The sequence below is a fragment of the Ursus maritimus genome, unplaced genomic scaffold (genome assembly GCF_017311325.1).
Source record: "Ursus maritimus isolate PB19 unplaced genomic scaffold, ASM1731132v1 scaffold_22, whole genome shotgun sequence".
Classification (NCBI taxonomy): domain Eukaryota; kingdom Metazoa; phylum Chordata; class Mammalia; order Carnivora; family Ursidae; genus Ursus; species Ursus maritimus.
The window spans coordinates 28,068,970-28,073,560 of NW_024424675.1; the positions used below are offsets into that span (position 1 = coordinate 28,068,970).

The 4,591-nt window shown below is 49.1% G+C and overlaps 1 long non-coding RNA gene across 1 annotated transcript; it reads left to right on the plus strand.

Annotated features, from left to right (window-relative positions):
• Window positions 1-1,968: 1,968 nt before the first annotated feature.
• LOC103669757 lies at window positions 1,969-3,372 on the plus strand. The gene is made up of 2 exons (XR_570402.2): window positions 1,969-2,098; window positions 3,146-3,372. It is a non-coding gene; the product is annotated as an uncharacterized LOC103669757 (long non-coding RNA).
• Window positions 3,373-4,591: the final 1,219 nt, after the last annotated feature.

The following is a 4,591-nucleotide window of genomic DNA, read 5'->3' on the forward strand; positions in this document are numbered from 1 at the left end:
GCCTCTGTCTCTACCAATTTGACTACTCCAGGGATCTTATGTACATGGAATCATGTAATATTTGTCTTTTTTGTGGATGGCTTATTTCACTTGGTAAATGTCCTCAAGGTTCATCCATGTTGTAGCATGTGGCAGTATTTCCTTCCTTTTTAAGGCTGAATAATATTCCATTGCACATATACACCCCATTTTGCTCATCCGTTCATCCAATGAGGGACACAGAGTGCTCTCACCTTTTGGCTATTGGGACTGATGCTGCTATGAACATGAATGTACAAATATTTCTTCTAGACCCTGCTTTTTGTTCTTTTGGGTATATATCCGAAAATGAAATTGCTGAATCGTATGGTAATTCTATTTTTAATTTTCTGAGGACCCGCCATACCGTTTTCCATGGTGGTTGCACCAGTTTGCACCCCAACCAGCAGTGCACAGATGTTCCAGTTTCTCCACATCCTCACCAACATTTGTTTTTCTCTACTTTTTTTTCCCCATACTAGCCATCCTGAAGGGTGTGAAGTGGTTGTAATGAATTTTTAATAATGGCGGCTGTATCAGTTGTGCTGCATAAATACCACTACAAAATCAGTGGCTTGAAATGACCACCATGATGGCGCCTGGGTGGCTCAGTTGGTTGGGCATCTGACTCTTGGTTTTGGCTCAGGTCGTGACCTCAGAGTTGTGGGATCTTGCCCCTTATCAGGCTTCCTGCTCAGTGGGAAGTCTGCTTGAGATTCTCTCCCTCTGCTGCAACCCCTGCTCGTGCTCTCTCTCTCTCTCTCAAGTAAATAAAATGCATCTTAAAAACAAAAACAGCCACCATGATTCTCTGAGTTGGCCAAATGGACTGAGCTCAGCTATGTGGCTCTTCTGGTCTTGGCAAGACTCACTCATGTGTTTAGGACTAATTCCGAGGTTGACTGGCCTAGGATTACTTCAGCTGGGACAACTCATTGGTCATTTGTACCATCTCTCCTCCAGCAGCTAGCGTGGCATAGTCACGTGAATTCTGGACAGGGCTCTAAGAGAAGAAACTGAAGCATGCAATGCTTTTTGAGGCCTAGGCTTAGAAGGGGTACAAAATGACTCCCTCTGAATTCCATGGGTCAAAGCAAATCATACCAGGCCAGTCCAGATTCAAGGAGAAATTTACTCTACCTTTTGGGAGGACCTGCAAAGTCAAATTGCAAAGGGATGTGGCAATGGGGAAGTGAATAATTACCCCCATTTCTCAAAAATCTACCATAATTTCTCAACAAGTTTTCCTATCAGACAGCAAAGATTTGCATTTAAGAATCCCTCTGATGGGCTCACCCAATTCATAAGTTTCAGGGGCTCTGGTTTACCTCCAAGACTAAATTATGCCGGGAATCATGGAGTCAGGGCCACTAATTCCTCATCCACTTGCCAAAAGCAGTTGACTCAAGGTTGGCTTTGTCCATTAGCCCTGCACTGTTAGTGGCAATTGGCTTTTTCATCATCTTTAGAAGATGTCAAGTCAAACCCTCTTCTCAAAGCCTATAGCGACCAGGGGAGTCTCCATAGGGCTCTGTGGTCTGCTTAAAGGCTCAGAAAGTCAAAACCAATGAAGACTAAAGGTTTCCAAAGTGCAGAGCCCACCCCAAAACTAGATAAATACAGAGCTAGATTCAAACGGTCAGAGCTGTTGATTGCAAGCACGGGGGAGCAGGTACCCCCAGGCATTCTGTCCAATGCTCCGTCCCTGGAGGCTAATCTGAAAGATCGGGGGAGAGTTTCCCGCTTCATTATTTCCGTTACTGCTACAGTAATGCTGCATGACCAAGCACTCCAAACTCAGTGGCAACAACAAGAACCATTTATGGGTCTGTGGGTTGGCGAGGGTTCAGCTGATCTTGGCCGGGCCAGGCTGGACTCAAGGAAGTGGGCTGGGTTCAGGGCTGCTGCACAGGGTTTCGTTCTTACACCAGCAGCTTACTAACGCATAGTCTTTAACGGAGAGTGGGGAGTGCCAAGGACAAGCGAACAATCTAGCACATCTGAGGCTTCTGCTGGGTTGTGCCTCCTGTTGTTCTGTGGGGCCAGAGTGGGTCCCATGGCCCAGCCCAACATCAACAAGGTAGAGACATCAATTCTTCTGCCGTTAGGAGGGTCCTGTGAGTTACATGGTGAAGGGTGAGATGTACAGTCTTGGTATGAGGGAGTAAAAAGTAGGACCAACTGTGCAGTCTACCCTATTTCCCCAGAGGGGTTTGAGGTTGAGATATTGCGGTTAAACCTAAGTTCTGTGCAAGTGAAGTTTCTTACGTGCTTATTAGGGAATATCTCAGAAATGGTTGGCCTGGACCAGCAGCAGGCTGTTTGCAGGAGAAATGGAGGGTTCTTGTGAAAATGAGCTCCTTTGGGGTTAATACAGACCTGGGCCAAAGAGCTTCCCCAAGTAACAAAACCTCATCTTTGGAGGAAGGGGTAGTTCTGATGACTCTGTTAAGGGGTTCTCTGGTTTCGTCCCCCACCTGGCCCCTCCCAGTGGGCACCACTGCCTCACAACTGGTTCCCGGGACAGAGTGCATTGTTTCAGTAAGACTGCGAGAAGTTGAGAAGTCGGGCCTCAGCAGCACTCTCGTGAGGCCCTCCTGGGGAGCTAAATATGGAGGGGAAGGGGGGCTTTCTCTTCCAAACCACAGCCCCTTATGGTGGGGCTCTTAAATCCTAGCATCTGCAGTGGTGCGCGTGGCAGGGGGAAGAACATGGAAGTGCGCTGTAGCAGCAGAAACGGAGTCCCAGAGAAGCCGTGGTGCCTACGGGACTCGGCAGTGGTGCCCACCTGTCTAGAATGACGGATGCCGAATGGGTGGGGAAAGGCAAGAAGGAGGGAGGAGGGGTAAGCATGGCTGCCTGGGGTCTAGCCATGGAGACAGTGCGCGACTAGTCCTGACGGGCACGCTGTCTGGACACGCAGTGGTCCCGGCCACACTAACGCCTAGGCAGTCCTCCCCGGAAGTTAGGGATATGATGGGTTAATTCAGTTCTACCAGGAGATGACAGGGATTGCAAACAGTGTTTTCAGCACTAGTCCTTTGTTCGTTAAGTATCCAGCACATTCTCTGTGCCAGGCACTACTATGGTAGGAACATTGAGTAAAGAAACATTTCCTTCGTTTCAGGTGTTGCTGGTAACGGGGGAGGTGATGCATGGTGGCAGGGGGACGTGAGAACCTCTGTACCTTCTGCTACATTTTGTTGGGGACCTAAACCTGCTCCAAAAACTGAAGTCTATTAAAGAAATGGGGGAAAAACTCCCTGTTTTTTGAAGCTCTTATCTAGTGGAGGGCAAACTACAGCAGTCTGGCCCAGCAAATCTGTGTTGTAAATAAAGTTTTATTGGAACACAGCCATACTCATTCGTTTACATGTTGTCTAAGCCACTTTAGCACCGTAAGGGCAGAGTTGAGTGGTTAAGTCTGAGACTGTATGACCTGTGATGAATAAACTATTTACTGCGGGTTCTTTTCAGAAAAAACTTGCCAATTTGTTGTCCAGTAAAAAACAAATAAACAGGCAATAACAATACAGCATGGTAATCCTGTGACAAGTACGTGGCTTTGGGGGTGGGGTGGGGTCAGGGAAGACTTCCTGGAGGAGGCAGTGTCTAATCCGAGACCTATAGGGGGGAGATTGCAGGCTGGGAAAAGCATGAACAAAGGCCGGAGGCAAAAGCAAAGGTGGGGTTTGGGTCTTGGTGTAACTGGAAACTAGGGTGAGGTGGGGGCTAAGAGAGGCCACAAGTAGTGCTGGCAGAACCTGGGGGGGGGGAGTCTGATCGGCATAGAGGAAGTTGGCGCTTATCAGCAATGGAGTGTGCTCTGACCTGTGCTAATGATATGAGTGCATTTTGCTTTCTATTCCTTTTGGGCCTGAATTTTATTGTTTCCAGTTTACAGATGGGAATGGATGTGGCAGTAAAGGAACTGACATTCATGGAGGCAGGGTGGGTAGAAGGATAATTCAAGTGCGTTTGCCACATCCTGCGAGTGCTGGGAGTGGGCTCTGGTTAGAAGCTGGGGTTTGCACCCTGGCCTTGCCTCTCAGCTCCCAGGAGACCGAGAGTAGCTGGTGATCCCTGTGATAGCCTGTTGAGCATCCTGTGCCTACACTCAGCCTACGGGGCTGCCTGGGATGGGTCCCTGAGCTGTGGGCTCACCTGCAGGTCTGGCCCTCCTTCCTCTTCCCTGCCATCAAAACCCTGCCCTTCGTCCTCAGGCCCATGAGATCTCTGCAAATGCACACTGGGGAGAAAACCCTGTGACTCGGAGCAGCCACTCTCCAGGGCTTGAGTGGGAGCCACAAGCATCATCATTTGCTGACTTGTGCCCGGGACAGACTTACTAGGGGATCTCCAGACTTTCCCACCGAGTCCAGATGCAGCCTCAGAATCCTGCTCAGTGCACCCTCCGTAGAGCAGCTGACATAATTCCAGCCCTTTCTGAATCTGGAGGAGGAGGGTTGGCTCGTGCAGTACTTTCAGCCCAAAGCGCCTCGCTTCCCGCAGGCAGCCAGCCTTTCCATCAACTCTGCTTTTGACCCAGAATTTAACACAATTCAGCACATGT